We start from the raw sequence: 20772 nt of genomic DNA, 5'->3' as shown, positions 1-20772 counted from the left end.
AAAGGGGAAGGGCAGAAGGGAGGGAGTGTCCAGGGTGCTTCCTGGTGTAGCTCAGTCCCATCTCCCACTACTCTCTGTGCCTTTGGCCCCAGTTCTACTTCCACACCTCCTAGTCTCTGTGATCCCACCTACCACAGGTCCTTTGCACATGTTGTTTATATTTTTGATCAACAAGTAGTCATCAGACATCTCCTAGTCCCAGGCATGGACAACTCAGTGGTGAACAAGACAGATACAGTCTCTCCTTCACAGGACTTCCAGACCAGTGCAAAGACATAGATGATGAACAGTGAGGAAGGAATGGGGCCTGGGGACAAGAGGCAACCTTGTGTAGGCATTAGGAAAGGCTTCTCTGCAGAGGTGACAGCGAGTCAGGGGGCTTAATGCCTCCTCATCCTTTGGGCCCCAGTCACCTCCCCCAAGAAGCCTTTGCTGACCTCCCTGACCTGACACTTCCCCTATGACAGGCTATTATAGCCTGAGACCGCTCTCTCCAGGTATATATTTTATGTCATTATTGGGTTAGTCTTTGTCTCCCCTCATCAATTTTAATTGCTGTGAGGGTAAGACCTGAATCTCTCCTCTGGGTAGATGGTAGGCAAAGTGAATAAATGTTGAGTAGAATTTCCCCAGCAAAGTGGGAGCTGCTCAGCCAGGTCTGGCATCCAGATGGCAGAAAATTGTATTTCCCCTTCCCTGGCCTTACTCTAGACTCTACACCCCGTTTGCAGTTCACAGAAACAAAGTGAAAGAAACCAGCAGGCCTGGTTAAGAAGAGAGCAGGGAGAGGCCTGGTCCAGAAGACTCACGGAAGCACCAAGTCTGGCCCCCTGGAAGGGAAGGGCCTGTGGTGGAGGGAGGCCTGGGATAGGCGCCTGTGCTGTTCTCTGGGCTCCGACCAGCTTACACCTCATTCTTTGGTACCAGTGCTTAGAGGCTTGATTTCCTGCCAATGCTACTCTGGGAGAAGGTGGTGGCCAGCAGGGTCCCCAGAATGGCCAGGGTACAAGGCCATAGTAACTACCTGTCCCTAACACCCTCCCACCCCCACCCCCTGACCTCCCACATTTGGTCTCTACCATCTTGGGTGGGCAGGACCCTGGGCAGTGCCTCTATGACCCAGAGACCTCTGGGCCACAACTAGCTGCCCAGGTGACCTACAGTTCAGTTAAACTCCTGGCTGGAAAGTATCAATCAAGCTTAAAAGGACTGACTCTTTATTTTTCCTTGATTCAATACTCAGTGAATTTCTCCCTCCCCTGGCTCTGTTAGACCTGTATGCCTGGCATCTCTTCAGTGGCAGATTATGTTCTCACAGATGCCCAACAGGGATTTTAGTGCCTACCCTCCCCACTCCAAGGGATTGAGCGGCCTCCACACAAGCCTAGTGAAAGCGTGTGCATGCTGTATTCAGGCTCTGGCAGGGACGGAATAAAAGCAGTCTCCCTGCCCTGCCAGCCAGTCAGCCCACCCTCCTGACTGGAGTTGCTTTAAAATTTTAATTTGCAGTGATTTTACTCCCTTCTGTTCTGTGGGGATCACCAGCATTCTAAATATGTATAAATATGTATTTAAAGCAGATTCACTGCTCTCAGTTAAACCTTAACTGCCTCCCCCCACCCAGTAGAAAGAGCACTGGATTTGGAGTCAGCTTCTCAGAGGTTCAGGCCAACTTCTGCTAATGACAAGCTGTGTGACCTTGGGCAAACGACTTAACTTCTCTGCACCTTCTTTAGCTCCTCTGGAAACGGAGGTTGATGATAATCCGTCCCTTACAGGGTGTTGGGGGATTAAATTATATAACATTGAGGGAAAAGCTGTGCAGTGCTGGGCCGTGTTTTCTGTTCCCTAGCTAAAGAGCCTGGTGACCTTGGGAGGGCCACTCCACCACTCTTGGCCCCCAATTTCTGCATCTGAAAAGCACAGGGGTTGTTCTAGGAGATGAGGCCACAGAGCCCTATACCTCCAACCCTGATCCCCCACTCACCTCCTCCTGCCCTCTGCCACACACCCTCCCCTTGGCACCCCTTCTCCTGTTACCCAAGCTCTTGTTCTAAGTGGAGATGGTTCCCCTCCCGGCTGCCTCTCCTCCCAGCTCCCGGTGAGTACAAGGGTTTGGGCCCAGGGGCCTGCAGTTCTTGGCTCGTTTTCAGGAGCAATTAGCCGTGATGTCCCAGGCCTTGGAGGTAGCCTCTGTGGGCGCATAGCCAGACTGCCAGGAAGCCGGGATTCTGCTTGGTCTGTGGCCTGCAGGACTCCCCCAGGCCCAGGGGGTCCCCACTGCTGGTTGTGGGGAAGCAGCCTCCCAGGCAAAGCCATTTCCATTTCTGTACTTTCTGATTCCATGAAGGTCTGAGTCTGAGTGTGAATTCGTTCTATCCTGTGCCTTTGTTGGCAACTGTCTGTTCCTCAGAAGTGAGGGGCTTTGTCAGTAAGAACAAAGCTGTTCGGTGTTTTTCCGATTTGGGGGAAACGTGCTTCTTGGGGACGGCTCATGGCTCTCCAAGTCGGCCTCAAGTCCTTGGCTCTCAGGCTTGCTGGTTTTGTTTTCGGTTTTTAAGTCCTATGGCTTAAGAGTCACATATGTTTATGTGTGTGTTGGCTGAGGGATTTTTTTCCTCCTTTTTGGCCTACACAGTGTATTCCGTGGAAGCCAGTTCCAGAGACTGAACTTTTCAAATTACTGCTTCAACAGCTTTTAAAAATCTGGACCTAGTTATTCCTGTCATCTATGTATAAAGATTTAGAAAAAAATTCCAAAGCCAAGGGTGGGCAGCCTCGAAGATGTACAGCTCCTGGCAGTGCACACTTGCTGTAGACCCGAGGTCAGAGCCGATAGGTGGAGGGTCTCTCAAGATAGGTGGTTGGGGGAGCAGAGTGTGCGCACCGCCGGGACAGCTGGGTATTTAGAAAACATCTGGGTGGCTGGATCTTTCAGGTTTCTGCCTGACATTTAATACCACAAATACCGAGTCTCCCTCCTGTCCCCCACCTCCCAAACACACCCGGCCCTCTCCCCGCTTCCTGACGGATAAGAACATCCATTCTTTCCAATTCCCCAGCGTTTCCCCCCTACCAGAATCTGCCGGGCTTATGACATCATGGCTGGCTGCTGAGCGATGAAGTGGATGCCACAAAGAAATCCGGCATATCAGATGGATTCTGAAATCAGTTTCCCTCCGGCTGTAGTAACAGGAGTGAAGTCAGAAGAGTGTGAGCTTTGTTTAAGAAACAAAAAAATAAAACTATGCCTTGCCCTGTATCAAAAACAATTTTTTTAAGCAAACAGACCTTTTGGACATCATCGTTATTTTAATAGAAATGCTGGTTTTCATGAAATGAAAGCGGCTAATAAATCAGACCTGAAGCTGCATCTGAATGTTCCAGTTCTGTTGAGTTTTTGTGTGTGTCCTTATTCATTAATAAAGGAGGAACTGGGAATGGTTTATCTCCCTTCATTATTCAAGTGGGATAGCTTTTTTTTTTTTTTTTTTGGAGGCCTATGAAATTCACCAGGTAAATTGCTGGTTTATGTTTTTCCAGTAATCCGTTTTTATGGAGTGACCTTGGACCCGACCCAGTCTGCAAACATTGTGGTTCCTTCTGCTGGTTTTCCTGGCTGTGAAACTATTAGGAGGAGGCAGTTAAGCCTGCTTTTCATCTCCTCTTGGCAGCGCAGGGCCAGGACCCGGTAGGCCAGGGTGATTCTTGGGGTAAAAAAGCTCTGTGAAAGGATAAAGTCAGGAGAGAATGGGCAGTAAAGAGTCCTGTGATGCAAACCGCAGGGCCGCCTGGGAGTGGAATGTACTGTCTTTCTCCGCCAAAGGGGAACCAGGACCTCAGAAATAGCCCCAGGCTGAGGAAGCTCACCCCCGATGCAGGGCCAGGTTAAAGGAAGCCCAGGGTTCTATGTGTCATGCATGCCAGGTCCCCAGCACATCTAACAGACCAGGACTGAAGTCCGCCCCTCTCCACAGACAAGCCGTGGGCCCTGGGTAAGTCACATCATCTTGCAGTCTTTGCCCCTGTGAACAGGCACAGTGACCTACCCTGTCCGCTGGGAGAATCGATAGTGCTGGATGCTCCGCATGAACCCAGTCGCTTCAAAAGGCTCCAGGGTCAGTGTCAGAGCCCAGAGAGGCCAGTGAAGATTCTGGAATCAAGTCCACTGCTTGAGTCTGCATCCCGGCTCTGCCAGCCACTTCCACATGATGACATAGATCATGTGGCATTCTCTGGCCTTGGTTTCCTCATTTGTCAGACCATAATAATAGGGCCGTGCTCATATATGGGGCTCTTGTGAGAACTAGTGGATGCTATTGCTCTGAGATACAGCCCTGAGCCTAGCAGGCAGGTTGCCAGGTAATACTGTTGGGATGGGAGGTGGTATGTCAAGCTAAGTACAAGTGGAAGATCATCAAGATGGTGGATGGAGCATCCCTCATCTCAGTGCATAGAACTTTCCATGGCTTCCCAGTGCCCGAAGGGAATGAAGTTTCTCTCCTTGTCTGGGCCCCAGGTACCTTACACCTGGACTATCTCCCCTTGGTCAGCTGTCCTTCAGGCAACCAGAGCATGCCGCCTTCTTGGGTGCCATGCTTGTGGGTAGGTCACGTTTCTGAGCACCCACCATTGCTGAATTCTGGGCACTTGACTTGGATGAACTCATTTGATCCTCACACCAACCCACACAGGAGGTACGGTTATCATTCCTATTTTAGAGGCAAAAACAGAAACCTCGGGGGCTACGTATGTCATCCAAAGTCCCAGAGCCTGAACTGGAGCCGGGGCTTGGGCTCCTGCACCCACTGACTTGACCACCCCTCGCCCCGCTCTGGGGCCTTCCTCCTCCTGTTTCCCACCTACGCTCTGAAGCCAGTGCGCCTGCCCTTCTCTCTCTGCAAAGGCTCTGCCCAGAGGCCTTCCCAGATCCCCTCCTACCCTGTCATCTAAGGAACGCTGGTGGCCCCGACGTGCCCTCTCAGGCTATGGCTTTCCACTGCTGGTCTTCGGGTCCTTGTCACCTCTCCCAGAGGCCAGGAGTGGGGCTGTGGCCAGTTTTGTGTTCCCTGCAAGGCCCTGCAGGCCAAGGCAGCAGGCATCTATGGAGGTCCTACTATGTGCAAGGCATGGGGACTCATACAGCAGGTGCCTCTTCCCCAAACTCCACACCTGTGCAGCCCATGCCTCTGCCACATCTCCATTTGGATGGCTCCACCTCAACAGTCACAAGTGAGCTCCTGAAATTCACCCCCAAACCTGCCCCACCCCAACAACCTTCCCCATCTCAGGTAATGGCACCTCATTTTGCCACCTACCTGCTCATGCAAAACACCATGGGATCATCCTTGACCCTCTCTCTCCTTCCACCCCTCATTCAATCCATCAGCAAATACCACTGGCTCTACTTTCAAAATATATCAGCAGTCTGACCCATTCCCTCCACATCTGCTGCCACCACCCCACTGCCCACTGGTGTGAGTGCAGAAGCCTCCCCCCGCATGGGCCTCCTGCCTCCCCTGTGGCCCCTGGAATCCATTCTCCATGCAGCAGCCAGAATGAGCCTGGAGCCGGTGGTGGCTCCTGGCTCATTCAACATGATAGCAGAGCCCTGCCTGTGGCTCCCCTGTTCCCTCTCTGACCTCAGCTCCTGCCCTCTCCAATCCCCACCGCAGCGAGTGGAGAAGCAGGGAAGACAGTGATGGGGGCGGCCTGGCTCTGTCTGCCCTTGAGGGTCTGCCCAGCTTTGGCCTCACTTCTGCTGAGCACCATGGCCCTGAGAGGCAGGCTGGCGAGGCCAAGGCTCAGAGCAGAGGGGGGGACCAGCAGCTGCACTACCACAGAGCTGGGAAATGGCAGGTGAAGGACTAGAACCCAGATTTGATGGACTCCACTCCTGCTGTCCTTCAGCAAAACCGAGCCCCATCCTCTGGGTGAGCCACAGGAGCCTGTGCCAGGTCTAGGGGAGCCGGGACTGTGCAGGTGGGAGCCTGCTTATGACAGGCTCTGAGACTGAGTCCTGGCCCCCCGGCCACAGGGCTGCGCTGACCAAGGCCAAGTCCTCCTTTGGGGAAAGTGAGCCAGGCCTCTGGAAAGCCTTCTGAGCCTCTCCTGATGGCTGAAGCTTCTTGGAAGGCTCTGGATGCTCCTGGAATGTTCCAGGTTATTGGCTCCCGAAAGCCTCGCAGCTGCCCGTCATGCAGGAGCCGTTGTTATCTCCATTTCCCAGCTCAGGAAACCGAGGCTCAGGAGGAGCAACAACCCAGGGGAGGCGCACTGGCTCACGGCGGATGTCCGGCAGTATTCATTCTCTGAAGGCTGCTTTGGGGACTGAGGGCCAAGTGGAACTGAGAGCTGGTGGGCAGCCTGAGGTGGGAGTTTCGGGCGCCCAGTTTCAGCCCACACCAAGAACTTCCTTTCAGGTATGCACATGATGGAAACTTTGCAGGGGTGAGCTCCCTGTCACCACTGGAGTTCCAACACTCTGCTTGTGGAGGGAGCAGAGATTAAGGTCAGAGGGGCTGCTGGGCTGAGCAGGCCAGATTTCTCTGATATTGCCTAGCCTCAGTTTCCTTATCTGTGAAACAGGGATGCTAATTCCTAGCTGTCAGAGGCAGGAGGAGTCAAGGAGCACTGTAAAGGCCCCAGCCTTTTGCCGGCCCAGAGAAGGTACCTAGTAAATGCCACTGTCCCCTCCCGCGGCTCCCAAGGTTCCTCTGTAGGGGTCAGACTCTGACAGCAGAGTGAAAGGGGTCATCTCTACTGGCTCTGCCTCCGCGGAGCAGCCCCGCCAAGCCCCTGCCGTCTCCCAGTCTGGGGAGCCGATGGGCAGGGTGGGGTCCAGGCCTGGGGGTGGGCCAGCCCTAGACATCTGCCTCTTCCTGGTCTTGTCTGTCAGCTGGCCTGGGCCAGGCTGGCACCTTGAGTGAACTGGGAGGCCCCACAATGACTTTTTGGAAAACCTGGCTTTGAGGGCAGATGGGCCTCTTGCTGCCACTGCCACTGGCCCTCAGAAGAGGCAGGGCTCAAGTTCTGTCCTTGTAACGACCTCGCCGCTGTAAGCACAGCCCCGTGTGGGCTAAGCCTGGAGCCTCCCTGCCTTCCAGAGTTTCTTGGCATCCTGGCTAGGAAGCACTCAATGCCAGGACCCAGAGAGCTGGGGGAAGCCCACCCCAATGGGCTCTGTCACGGTCTCGAGAAAATTGGTACTTAATGAGCACCTACTCTTTCCTTACCTTCGCTTGAATAATTCGTGAGGTGACGCCTACAGCTGTTTCACAGAGAAGCAACTTGGCTGAGCAGCGTCGGAGCCACTGTTCTGTCCCAGGGTGTGTGCATTCTCTCTCTCTATCCTGCCATCCGCTGGGCAGGGCAGTGGAAGGAACACAGGCTTTGGAGTCTGGAGTGTGACGGGAGGGGCTCTGGGCTGCACAGGATTGATCCAGCACAATCCTGACTCTGCCTTCACATCTTTGCACACTCTGTTCCGCCTGCTCACTGTCCCCTCCCGCGGCACTCTGAGAGAGTGCAGGCAGCCCTCGGGCTGGGGAGGCAGCCCCCAAGGGGCCTTGGGACTCTAAGTGGCCTGCGGGAGGCTAGAGTGGCCAGTGATTAAGGGATAAAGGCAGCGATGGGGCAGGAAGAACCTGCATGGGTGCTGGGCCCAGGGCAGGCCAGACCAAGAGGAGCAAGCCTGGAATCTGGAGAGGTTTGTTCGTTGGTTCGTTCATTCATTCATTCATTCATTTCCCTGGCTGACCCCCTCTCTACTCCGGGTCTCCCCAGGCTTAAGACTCATGCTCCCTGTAAGGCAGGGGAGGAAAAGCCCAGGGTTGAGAATCCAGGTCCGTTTTCAAGTCCTGCCCTGGGACAACTGAACCTAGAGGGGAAGAGCATGGCAATTAGGAAAGAGCATAGACAAGGGCAAGACGGTGTGAGTGGGCCTTTGGAGCTGTGTCAGCTGGGAGGGTGGAGCCAGCATCTGGGCAGAGAGGGAGAAACCTGGGTTGGGCCGCCCTTTCCCACTCTGGGCCTTTGCCCAGGCTGCTCTCTGCTTGGCCTGCCACTCTCTTTCATGCCCTGTTCATTGGCGTCCCCCGTCAGTCCCTTCCTGAGCCACCCTCATCAATACCCTCCTTCCCCAGGGTACCCAGAGCCCCAAGTACTGCCTGGGTTTGAGCAGTCAACGACCTGGACAGGTTTCTGTCCTGCCTGAGTGTGGTAGTAAGATCCTCGACTCAAATCCTGGTTCTGCTCTTCTCCCACTGGGTGACCATGGACAAGTTACTTCACCTCTCTGTTTCTTCATCTGCAGGATGACAGTAGCAGCCTCCAACTCACAGGGCTCTCAAGGGGATTAAATGAGGTTGTGCTCATAAAGCAGAAAACCACACTGCCTCCAAAAGCCAGCCAGCTAGGACACACATGTTCATGCACATCATTATTATTATTTGTGAGTCCCTTGAGGGCAGGACCTTGTTGTGTGGTGCCCTGCTCACAGTAAGGCAGGGGGCTCAGTGATCGCTTCTGGAACAAATGGGCAGCCTGTTCTCCAGTTTAGATGTGAGCTCTAATAAAACTATCAACAAATAAATAGTTATGTATTGAATACCTCCATGATCTTATGTAATCTTCACCACCCTGCAACATGGGAATTATTAGACCGATTTGGCAGATGATACAATTGAGGCTTAGGGAGACTAGACTGCCGGCCTGAAATCCAGTGAGGAGTAGTTGAGAGAATTTCACACCTGGGTCTGCCTTTGCTGCACTGTGTGTTGGTTAGGACACTGTCCTGTTGCACCCCTGGATGAATGGCCCAAACACCCTCTTCTGTCCCTCCTGGATGCCCTTCCCATCCCCTGGCCACCCCTTGGAGTTGCTGGGGTAAGTGGACATGGATTTGGGAGCCCACAGTGATCTGTCTATCCATCAGTCCTGTGCCCTGTACCACATGCACACAGACACGCACAAATTCGCATATACGCAACCTCTGTGGCCACTGAGTTCCCCAGTTCTCCGGAGCCATGTCTCTGTAACCACAAACCTGTGTCAAGGCCCTGTGAAATGCTGTCAGTCAGGCTGTTACTGCTCCTCTATTTTTTGGCCTCAGTTCCCAAGCTGTCAGCACTGGGGCTCACATAGGCTTGTTACTCATGGGGTCCCATGGGGCTTGGGAACTCGCCACCCCCAGCTCAGTGTCCCCTGCACAGTGGGGATAAGGAAGGAGCCAGCACACTTCATCAGGCACCAGGGAAGCCTGGAACCTTGCTGGGGGTCTTGGACAGCCTACATAACCTCTCTGAAATATTTGTTCAGTAACCCTCCAACTACACTCCATTCACTCTCATTTCCCAGCCAGCCTAGATTCGAGGCTCAGGTAGGAAAATGAACGTGGAGGGTAAAGGCGAAGTGCAGGAGAATGATGTTCAGAGGAGTCCTGGCTGCTGGGGTCCACCTGGGCCCACTGGGAAGGGCTGCATAAATGGTCTGAACCAAGTGAACAGTGGGCCAGCCCTACATTGTCTTCCCTTGAACTCAAGTCTGGGAGCCGCCCATGGCTGCACCCAGCTCTGAGAGAGTGCAGGCAGCCCTCGGGTTGGGGAGGCAGCCCCCAAGGGGCCTTGGGACTCTAAGTGGCCTGCAGGAAGCTAGAGTGGCCAGTGATTAAGGGATTAAAGGCAGCGATGGGGCAGGAAGAACCTGCATGGGTGCTGGGCCCAGGGCAGGCCAGACCAAGAGGAGCAAGCCTGGAATCTGGAGAGGTTTGTTCGTTGGTTCATTCATTCATTCTTTCATTCTGGATGTGTTTATTCAGCACCTCATTTGTGCCTTGCAGACCCTGTGCTCAAGGCCGGAAACACAGCAATGGGTGAGACTCCTGACCTCGTGGAGATCACATTCTAATGGAGGAACACAGACAAAAAATATAATAAGGAAGCAAAATATATTGTGGTCCAGAGTGATAAGCACCTAGAAGAAAAATAACACAGGGACGGAAAACAAGGGGTGTATTTTTTTTTTTCATTTATAAATAAGGTGTCCAAGGAAGGTCTAATTGAGAAAGTGACATTTAAGCAAAGACAGCAAGGAGGTGAGTCAGATGGCTCTCTGGGCGAGGAGCATTCCAGGCAGAGGGAACAGCCAGGGCAAAGGTCTGGGGCAGGGAGCATGCCTGGCACAGTCAGGGAATGGAAGGCTCGGGCTGGTGTGGCTGGAGGAGAGGGAGGCAGGGGGAGGTGGTAGCAGATGAGCTCAGAGAGGAAATGGGGGCCAGTGATGAGGTCTCCTGGACACTCACCATTTAAGAGGATCCCTCTGGCTGCTGAGTTGAGAATAGGCTGGGGGAGGGGCAAGGGCAGGATCAGGGAGCAGACAGGGAGCTGCGGAAAACTGTCTAACAGGATTTGCTGATGGACTGCATGTCCGGGACAGCGAGAGTGCAGAGGTGTTAAGGATTGCTCCAGAAAGTTCTGGTCAACTTGCTGGAAAGGTCAGCCAGGCCCAGAGGCTCAGTGGAGCCCTCAAGGAGGCCACAGACCTCAGGTGGGGCTGGGATGAGGACCTGTGGAGTCAAGCCTCAGGAAGGACCAGCCTCTCTGTGCTCTGGCCTGGGGGCTGGGCTTCAAGTGGCCCAGGGACTGTGGGAACCCTCTGCACTGGCCCTCCTCCCCACCCACTCACCCACCCATCTGTGCACCCTACCCCAGTCCCTCCCTCCCTCCTTCTGTCCATCCACTGGCCCTCCTCCCGTCCCTCCAGCCCCACTCAGCAACCCAACCATCCTGGCACTGTCCCTGCTCTTCTGAACTCGACATCCAGGGCGTCTGGGCTTGAAGCGACTTCACGGGACAGCATAAGACCAATGGATACTTGGAATTCTTTCCAATTTAAGGTGTGACAGGTTTGTAACTACACGTGATTTGATTGTTAAACATTTATAAGTCATTTCAAATAAAGTCGCTCTCACTAAAAAACCCTGGTCGGGTCATGCCTCCTGGTCTGTATTCCAGAAAAGACTGGCAGAGTTGAGGGCTCGATTCTGCCAAGGCTCAGAGGGGTGATTGCCAAGGAGGCAGGCTTATATCCAGGTGGAAAGGGAGAAGGGGCATTCTGGGTAGAAGCACAGCAGCCTAAAGGCACGGGGTGGGGGAGGGTGTGGACCAGGCGGGGTGTGTGGGGAACTGGGGAGGCTGCCAAGCCAGGTGGGCCCACTGGAATGGCTGGCCTTTGCTCCAGGTAGTGGGGAGCCACTGAAGGTTTCTGAGCTGGAGAATGACTCACCCTGTGCCAGTGACACTACAGAGGATGAACAAGAAAAGGCAAGTGATTTGAGGCGGGAAGACCTGTGAGGGGGCTGTGGCCTTGGCCAGTAGGGACAAGACACCTGATGCTGGAAAATGGAGTATCAAGGGAGATACGTACGGGAAGCGCCGCAGGAGTGACGAAGTGGGGGTGGTGCTGCTTGCTGGGGTTCGACAGCTGGCCACCTCAGAAAACCTCACACCAGACATGCCTGTTCTGCAGCGTTCCCTGCCTCAGAATTGCCGCCTTCTCCGTCCCGCGCCACCAGCACCTGGCACCATCCTGGACCCACTCTCCCCTATATTGACGCTGTCTCAGAGTCACTTCGATTTTGGCTCTCAAATCCCTCCCCAGGTGCCTCTCCTCTGCACCTGGTTGGCCTCTGCCCCAGGCTGTGACCCGCCTCTCCAGGCCTGGACTAAGGCCATGTTCTCTTCCTGGCCTCACGCCTCCAACTGGGTACTGCTGGTCCATCCCCTGAAGAATGGCCAAAAGGATCCTTCTGGAACCTGAGTCTGGCATGCCACCCTCCTATCCTCATGGTTTCCCACTGCCCTGAGGAAAGTCCACCCAGCACAGGCCTCCTCAGCTTACCTGCTCCCCTTTGAAGCCCCATCCCTCCCAGCCTGTGCCCCTCCCTCTCCAAGCCTGAGATTCTTGTTATTGCTTCATTCATTCGGCTAAGGCTTATTGTGCACCTCTTCCATGCTGGCACCATGCTTGCATTGAATGCTGGGAACTGTGAAAGGGAAGAGAATGAGTCACAGGGTCTGGGATCAGGTATGGCCTCTGTGAGGACCAGATATCCTAGCTGAGATCCTGAGGATGAGCAGGACTTGGGGGAAGGGTATTTCAGGAAGAAAGAATGTCCAGAGGAACAGGCCTGAGGCAGGCATGGGCTGGATTCATTGCCCCTATCAGGGCATCCACTGCCTGGCACCCCACCATTACCCCAGGATGGCCCCTTGGGAGGGCCAGAAGCTGATCCTGGGTAGGTAGCAGGGCCAATTCCTGAGGGCCTGTGGGGTATACTAAGGTGTGGGGACCTTGTCATTAAAAAAAATAGTTTTATTGTCATATAATTCACATACCATAAAATTCACCCTTTACAAGGGTACAATTCAGAGGGTTTTAGTATATTTAGAGTTGTGTAAAGATCACCACTATCTAATTCCAGAACACCTTTGTCATCCCAAAGTAACTTTGTACCCGTTAGTGGCCCTGTAGCCACTCTTTGTCTCCCCTGGTCTCAGTCCTTGGTAACTACCCATCTGCTTTCTGTCTCTATGGATTTGCCAATTCGACATATCACATAAATGGAATCAGACAATATGTGGCCTTTTGTGTCTGGCTTCTTTCACTGAGCATATGTGTTTGTAAGATTCAGTCATTCATGTTGTAGTATGGGCCAGCACTTCGTTCCTTTTTATAGCCAAGTAATATTTCACTGTGTGGCCAGAACACATTTTATCTCTTTATCAGTAAGCATTTGGGTTTTTCCACTTTGGGGCTATTATGAATGATGTTGCCGTGAACATTTGTATCTAAGTTTTTGTGTGAATATGTGTTTTCATTTCTCTTGCGTGTGTAACTAGAAGTGGAATTGCTGGGTTATATAGTAACTCTTCAAAGACTATTTTCCACGGTGGCTGCAGTATTTTCCATTCCCACCAGCAGTACATGAGAATTCTGACTTCTCTACATCCCTGTCAACACGTGTTATTGCCTGTCTTTTGATTATAGCCATCCCAGTGGGTGAGAAATAGTAGGTATCTCATTGTGGTCTTGACTAATGACTGGTGATGCTAAGCATCTTTTCATGTGCTTATTGGCCATTTTATTTGGAGAAATGTCTGTTCATACTCTTTGCCCATTTAAAAATTAGGCTATTTGTGCTTTTATTGCTGAGTTGTAAGAATTCTTTATATTTCTAGATGCAAGTCCCTTATCAGGGGAACGGAGCTGGAATGCCAGGCCAAAGAGCCATGCCCCATGGCGTCCCCGAACTCTGTACTCCTAGACCTGGGTTCTGTCTCCAAGGTCTCACAGAGGGACCCAGTGTCCCCTGGGAGGGTGGACAGCTGCCCCACGAATCTCCTTCCTGCCAGCTCCCTCGCATCCACTGCCTTGAGCCCCTTCAGACATTACACGGCAAACGTTTCACAGGGATGTGATGCCTCCACCCATCCAGGCCTAGCAGCTGGTTTTCGTATCAAGGAAAAGGGAAAAGGCCGGTCTTTTCAGGGGTGACCACAGAGAAGCCACCACCTGTTCCACACCCACTGTGACAAGGCCACAACTGCAGCTGTGACAGACTGGCTGCCTTGCCTCCTTGGCCCAGAGGTCGAGCCCACAGCTCACCCGGTCGCCCTCTCAGCGGGCAGGCCTGCCCTCACCCTGCTTATTTAAACTCTCCTGAACTTTCCAGTTTGTAAGTTGAGCACTTATAACTTTGAGAATCAAGGGAAATGGTAGAAAAACAAAGCCCAACCACGGCTGCCGGCTGATTTGCTCGGACATGTGGGAGGTTCCCTGTGGTGGCCCAGGGCTGGGTGCTGGGATGAAAACATGGGGACAGCACTTGCTGGGCCTGGCACGAGGAGTCTCACCTCCTCCTGTCATCCTCTGGGTTGGTGTCTGCCCAGCCAGTGGCTCCCAGCCTCATGCCATTGCTTGTGACTCTGTGCTGGGGCTCTGGGGCACCACGAAACCCAGGGTTCAAAGAGGGAAAGGGGCCCTGACAATTCTAGAAGTGAGGTCCAGGCATAGCTGGGGGGAGCCTGAGGTGTAGCCTCTGGAAGCTGGGGAGGGACCAAAGGTGGGTGAGTCCTGGACTGCCCTTCAAGGACAGATAAGATTTCAAAACCGCAGTAAAGGCATTTAGGCAGAGGACAGCTACAAAGGCCTGGCACGCTGGGAACTGGTGGAGGGCTGGTACCTGGCAGATGGAGAGAGGCAGGTGCAAAGCCACTGGGGCTGACTGTTCTCGAGCCCTGTACGCCTGGCCAGGGCCCACCTCCCTGATGGTGCTCCTAAGTGCTGAGAAGCCCTCTGGTCCCCTCCCTCCCTAACCTTTGCTCTGCCCGTGGCCCTGTTCCAGCACCCCTCCCCTCAAGCCCCCCAGCGCTGTCCCAGCCCCTGCCCTCCTTTGCAGGCAGGATTCGCCTCTGGACTTGCTCTCTGCTCTGCAAAGCCCCAGCCGGGCCTGCCACTCGCCACCTGCCACACGCCCACACGGACCCCCCTCTGCCTCTGCTGGCTCGCTTTGGCAGGCTCTGGGCCCTGAGGCCCCTCTGCTCGCTGACTACACAGCAGCCGGTGGGCTCGGGAGCCAGAGCGAGAGATTTATTGTGGTTTTTAGGGGGCGTTTAGGAACTGATGTGATAATGTCTGTGAACGCACTTTGTAAACTGTAACGGGGGAGTGCCATGCGCGTGAGGGGCTGTGGCTGGGGAGGGGGCGGGATCCCAGCCCCCGCATGACATCCTGGGGCTCAGCTGGGAAACCCCTCCAGTCCTGGGGGTGGAGAAGCCCTGCTGGGCTCTAGGGTGGGAGTCCCAGTCTGCCTCTTCCAGAACAGGGCCTCTGGGGCTGTCTGTATCACCAGGCGGCACTGGAATGAGCCGTGAGCCAGAAAATTGCCTGGGTCCCTCCCTCACCCAAGAGGCCCTGTTGCACTGCAGTGACAGTGACATGCTTCCTTGCTGCAGAGCAGGAGGGCTCCAGCCTCCTGACCCCCACTATGGGGGGACTGAGATAACATGGGGCTGGCAGCTGGGCTGGGCTGTCTTTTGTGAAGGGGAGCTGCCCACAGGCAGGGGACTCTGCCATCCCATCCTTCTAACTATGTGTTACCTTCTGAGAATACTTCTTCAGGAGCAAATGTTTGTTGAGCTCCTACTATGTGCTTGGCACTGCTCTAGATGGTGGGGTACCACATAGTTCAAGACAGACAAAAATCTCTGTGCTCATAGACCTTATGGCCTCTTAGGTGAGGGAGGGTGAAGGCAGACACTCCACTGTTGAATGATTTTAAAATACTGATCGTTACTACAGAGACAGGAAAAGGGGAGAATCAGGAACTGTTGAAGCTGGCGGGTCAGGCACAGCCCTTTGGAGGGCCCCTCACCCCTCTCTCTAGCTGGGTCCATCCCGTGGCCTCTGGGATAATCCTGGACTCTGATGGGCTCAGCTGCTCCCCACCATCTGCCAATCACTACTACCAAGGTCTGTGGGCTAGGTAGCCGCAGGCTCCCAGGCCTGTGGTCAAGGGGCTGCCCTGGGTCAGGCACGCTCCATCTGGCCACTGTGTGCGGCTGCCAGAGCCCCGTCTGAGCTGTCTGCATTTCATCCTGGAGCTGCTGAGAGACAGGGCACGGCCAGGCTCTCGCACAGCTTGAAAAGCCTGCTGCTGCGGGTGCTGCTCCATCTGCCCCTATTTTCCAGCTGAGGAAACTGAGGCCCAGAGGACCCGAAGTGGCAGAGGCACAGCTGGCAGAGGCACAGCTGGCAGAGGTGGAATTTGAACTTAAGTCTGTTTTTTAAACTAGAAGTCATGCCTGTGGTCGCATAAGGATAGCAGGAGAGTCTCCTTGAGCTTGGGACTGGTTGCCTTTATTACTCTCAAGAACAATGAGAAGCGAGGAATGCCATTTGAGTGCTACTCTAAATACTGGACCTGAATTACCTAATTTAATCCCCAGCACACCCAATGATGTGGGAGCTGTCATTAATGCCCCCATTTTACAGACAGGGGAACTGAGGCCCAGCAAGGTTGTGGAACTTGCCCAAGGCCACAGAGCTGGTACAGTGGAGTTAGGATGTGAACCCTCCAGGGCCCACTTTTTAACTGTTCCTATCTGTATCCCCTGTAAAAATCACAAGCCTTGAGCCTTATGATTGCCAGGCTGTGCTGAGTGGTTCTACACACAGTGTCCCATGTCAGCCTCACTACAGCCTCTTAAATCAGTTGATCTTCTTATGATCTGCCTACAGTATTTTACAGATTAGGGGATGCAGGCCCTGAGCAGATGAGTCACAGCTGGGAGGTTGGGAGGCCAGGCTGGAGCTCAGGCCAGCTCCCCCAAGAATGCAAGCAAGCACTCAACCTCCTGGCTCTCTCTTCTTCTCGCCTGCTGTCCTGTTTGTGTCCCTGGAAGTCCACAGAGGCTGGGTTATCCCCTAAATTGCAGATGGGCACACACACTGAAGCCCAGGAAGGTGTTTGGTGACCTGTTTATGGTTGCTGGCTGTGGAGCTAGGTCTGCTTCTGGGCCCCCTCACTGAAAGGGCACCTGGCTGGGCCACTGGCCAAGGAATATTTGAGGAGGAGGGAATCATGTCCTGGACATTTGCCCAGGTATGCGAGGATCTGAGAGGGAGGCCTGCCCAGAGCCAGCTCTGGGATTGGATGCCGGCATCTCCCCCACTACAGACCTGTCCTACCCTCTGGACTTAGCTCTGTATCAGCCCTGATGGGGTGGGGGGTGGGGTCTCACTTCCCTGTGGGGCAGGAAGACTCCAGAGGTCCACACAGGCTCCTGGCTTAGTGCCCTGCCAACCTGTGTCCTTGGCAAGGTCACCCTCTCTGAACTTGTTTCTTTGTAAAATGGAATCCTGGAGTCTGGCTGGGTTTGTAATACAGATTTTTAGTAAAAATTTGTGGTGTGTCTGGTGGCTGGAAAGGAACAGCTCTTGCCTGGCCCCATCCCGGTCCTCTGCTCAGGAAGCAGGATGAAGGGATACTGGAGACACTTGCCCCTGGGAGTCATCACAGCTGCACTGACCCAGAGGGCTCTCTGGGCTCCTCTGTCCCCAACACTCAGACCCTGTAGTGCTGAGGCCTTCTGTGACCTCACAGGTCCAGGGGAGGAAGAGTGGGCCTTCTCTGAGCCTCCCGGACATTCCCCAAGTGGACTGCACCTTCTGGGAGGGATTTGATGGCAGTGTGAGGGCAGCAGCAGAGGCCCAGAAGCTTTGGCAGTGGGATTAAGGTGGAGAAAAATGAAGCGTGGAAATCATTAGCTTCCTTGGTTGGCAAGAGCGGCCCTGAACGAACATTTGAGGCTTTTAAAATGAACATCAGCTGCAGGGACTGGTGCCCTGTGCCCGCCATGGCTCAGGCTGCCTAGTGGAATCCCAATCCCGCCAGTTCTTATTTAGTTGCTGCTCAGCCAATACTTACCTAGCGCCTACTGTGGGCCAGGCCCAGAGCCAGGATGGGAGGGAGAAACCGGCCAGAGAGCAGCAGCCCTGTGGTGAGAGCGCAGCCGCAGAGGCCCCAGTGCCAGCTAGCATGGACTCAGACTGGGTGGGGCAAGTGCCACCACCTCCTGGGGGGCTTTGGGAGCAGGGAGGAGCTGGATGGTCACTGGGGGAGGGGGCAGGCCTGGGAGGCTTCCCAGAAGAGGGGTCTTAAAAAGGGTGGCATCCCACAGAGGGACCTGTAAAGGCCCTGGGGTAGGGAAGGCTCTGCACAGGAATGAGAATGCTCCAGCTCTGGGGCCAGGCAGGTGGGCCTGGGGGTACTGTGGGGTGAGCTCCAGGCTAGTGTTCTGTCAAGACTGCTGCCAACTGTCAGAGCTATCCGGGAGGTTTCTGCCTAAGCCTCCTCTTTTCCAAACTAAGGTTAAAATGTGGATTTTTGGGTGCAAATTACCGATTTTTAAATGCGGGGAATTAATTAAAAACAAAAAATACCATGGGGTCAAACCAAGCTGGCTTTGGCTGGACTGGGCCGGTAGGCCAAGAGTTCCTGATCTCCAGCGGCCGTGGTGATGGGGAGGGGGCGTGGAGGTGGAGCAGCTGATTAGAAGGGTGGCTGTGAAGGGGGAGGAGGCTGGGCAGGGTGGGCAGTTTGGATGGTGGGGTATTTTTGAAGGGGTGGGGTGGGCTTGGCCGATTGGGTGGGGGCAGGCCTAACCCCCACCAGCGGCGCCAGTGCGTGGGGGTGGGGGTGGGGGCTGAACGCGGGTGGGCGGGGGCTGGAGGCAGGGCCCCCCCCCAGCCTGGCGCGCCGCGGCCGCCCGCCGCCTCCATCCGGGCCTCTCCCCACCTCCCGCCCGCCCGCCCCCGCCCGCGCCCCTCCCCCGCCGGCGCGCACGGCTCCTGCCGCCCGCCCTCCGCCCGCTCTCCCCGGGTCCCTCCCCGTCTCTCTTAAGTGCCATCGAGGGGCGCCGGGCCTTGCAGCCAGTAAACCCCGTCCCACCACTCAGCAGCGGGGCCAGCGCAGCGGCCCCGCCCGCGCCCGCCGGGACCCCGCCCCGCCCGGGCGCCTCTCCAGGGCCCGCGAGGCCCGCCCCCAACCCGCGCGGCGCGGCGCAGGGCCTGCCCCCGGGCCGGCCGGGGCGCGCAGGGCCCGCGCTGGAGGCGAGGACGCGGCGGCCGCGGGGCGCACGGCCCGGAGCGCGCGGCCCGCGCCCCCGCGCGCCCTGCCCGCGCCCGCGCCCCGCGCTCCGGAGCCCGGCCCCGCTGCCCGGGCTCTCCTGCGGGACCGATGCCGGCCCTCCGGCCGCCAGGGTAAGTGGGCAGCGCGGACACGGCAGGGTGGGCGGGCGGGTGCCCGCCCCGGGGACCCGGTGCCCGCCCAGCGCCAGCGTCTGGCACGTGGGGGCGTCTCAAGTTCCCTCCGGAGGCCGCACAGGTGGCGAGAACGCGGGGGTGTAATGCTGTAAGGCTGGCACTTAGTGCGTGCCTACTGTGCGCCAGGCGTGACCGGCTCGTCTGAAGTGGGTTCTTTTTGTCCCCATTGTACAGATGAGAAAACGGAGGCCAAAAGAGAGCAAAGAGCTTGCTCAGAGTCCCCAGTTAGGAGGTGGCCAAACCAGGATTTGACCCCCAGGCTGCTTGACGCCAAAGCCGGAGCTCTCCCCACTAGGGCGCACAGAGCCACAGAGTGAGGGTATGAATATTTCATTGTAGAAAAGAAGAAAGAAAGATCGGCCATTGTCCCACCACCGTGATGCAGCCGCTGTGAGCATTGAGGTTTTTTATTTTGGCCTTGTTCTTTTCCCCCTTTTCTTTAAGAGTATGTGCTTTGGGTCATTTGGACCCTGGTTCCATCCAAAATGGGGACACTCCCAGGGTTACTGGGGGGTGAGATGCGGGTGGCCCTGAAGGAGGAGGAGGAGGTGGGGAGGGCCAGGGCCTGGGGGAAGGGGCATCCTTTCCACAGGGATTCACTGAGTGCCTACTGAGTGCAGAAGCAGCACTGGGCGCTGGCACTGGGGAGCGATGGGGGCAGGCAGGCCCATATGCTTCCAGCAGGAGGGCCCTGTCCAGCATTGTGAGGCTGCCTGCTCCACAGTCTCTCCCTTTGCCAGGCCCCTGCTTCCTCCTGGAATGTCTGGAGGGGGCAGTCCCCTGGCTTCCCCTATGTAAGAAAAGGAATTGACTTCAGGAGGAGGAGGTTGGCGCTGGTCAGAATTTTGCACCTGGGGCCATCATGTGGGTGCTGGCTTCTCCAAAGCCTGGGCCTGGGTTTGGAGGCCTACTGGGACCTTCCAGGCCCACAAGTTTAACATGAGACCCAATTCCTTATTTTACCAAGACCAGTGACACCATGTCTGGCAGCAAAGGGAGATCGCAGGTTTGTGGCCTCCTAGACATCTCTACGTGCCTATCCATCCCATCTACCATGGATTCTGTGGGTTCTGCCCCTCAAACATCTGTCTGTCCCTTTACCCTTTGACATGGATGTTCCCACTTGTCCTCTCTGGCCTAAACCATTGGTCCGGACACCATAGCCAAAGCTGCCTCTAAATGCACCTCTGAGCTTCTGAAGTCTGTAAACCTAAACTAGGCCAAACTCCTGAGCTCTCCTGAGGCTAGGCTTCTCTGTAGTTTGCCTGCCCACCTTTGCAGCCTCACCCCTGTGAGCCAGATGTCCCCTGGTCACAAAGTCCCCAAGCACTGGATCTCCCCTGTCCAAGATGGCCTTTTCCTCAAACATCCCCCCTCCCCTGTGTCTTCTGGCCTATTGAACTCCTGCTCCACCTCAGGGCCCCGCTGATTCTCACCTCTCTGTATTCCTCCCAGACTCCACCTCTTAGGTGGGTGGAGTTGATGCTCCTTCCCCCAGGCACCCCCAGCTCTCAACGAATCCCTCCATTGTGGCTTTAAGCGTGATGTAGCATGGCGCAGCAGCGTGCTTCCATGTGGGCCTCCCTCACCCAGGGGTAGGAGCTCCTGTCACACGTCCTCAGGGGCCAGCTCAGGGCCAGATCCAGAGCGACCAGCTTGTTGATCTTTGAGGAATGAACACTGGGAGGCCCAGCAGAAGCAGATGGACCTAAATAGTGGGGCTTTCAAAATCCCATGGCAGTCACTGGAAAGTCACGAACCTCCTGCCTCCTTGGGGTTCCTGCTGGTGAGCAGGGTGCCCTTGACTGAGAATTTGCTCCCAGGTACCCGCAGGCTTTGATCCTCAGCCATTGACTTCTGAGGCTAAAGTTGCACCTGGATTTGTTG

The 20772-nt window shown here is 55.3% G+C and overlaps 1 protein-coding gene across 1 annotated transcript in view; it reads left to right on the top strand.

Annotated features, from left to right (window-relative positions):
• Positions 1–18682: 18682 nt before the first annotated feature.
• The window catches only part of TCF20 (transcription factor 20), a 178714-nt gene continuing 176624 nt past the window's right edge, over positions 18683–20772 (top strand). The window contains exon 1 of the mRNA XM_073213967.1: positions 18683–18822. The gene's annotated coding sequence lies outside the window, so the exon portion shown is untranslated. The remainder of the gene's footprint in view (positions 18823–20772) is intronic.

Source organism: Manis javanica, chromosome 10 (genome assembly GCF_040802235.1).
Source record: "Manis javanica isolate MJ-LG chromosome 10, MJ_LKY, whole genome shotgun sequence".
NCBI lineage: Eukaryota > Metazoa > Chordata > Mammalia > Pholidota > Manidae > Manis > Manis javanica.
The sequence above is the reverse complement of the archived record's forward strand: the minus strand, read 5'-3'. Positions and strand labels throughout refer to the sequence as shown.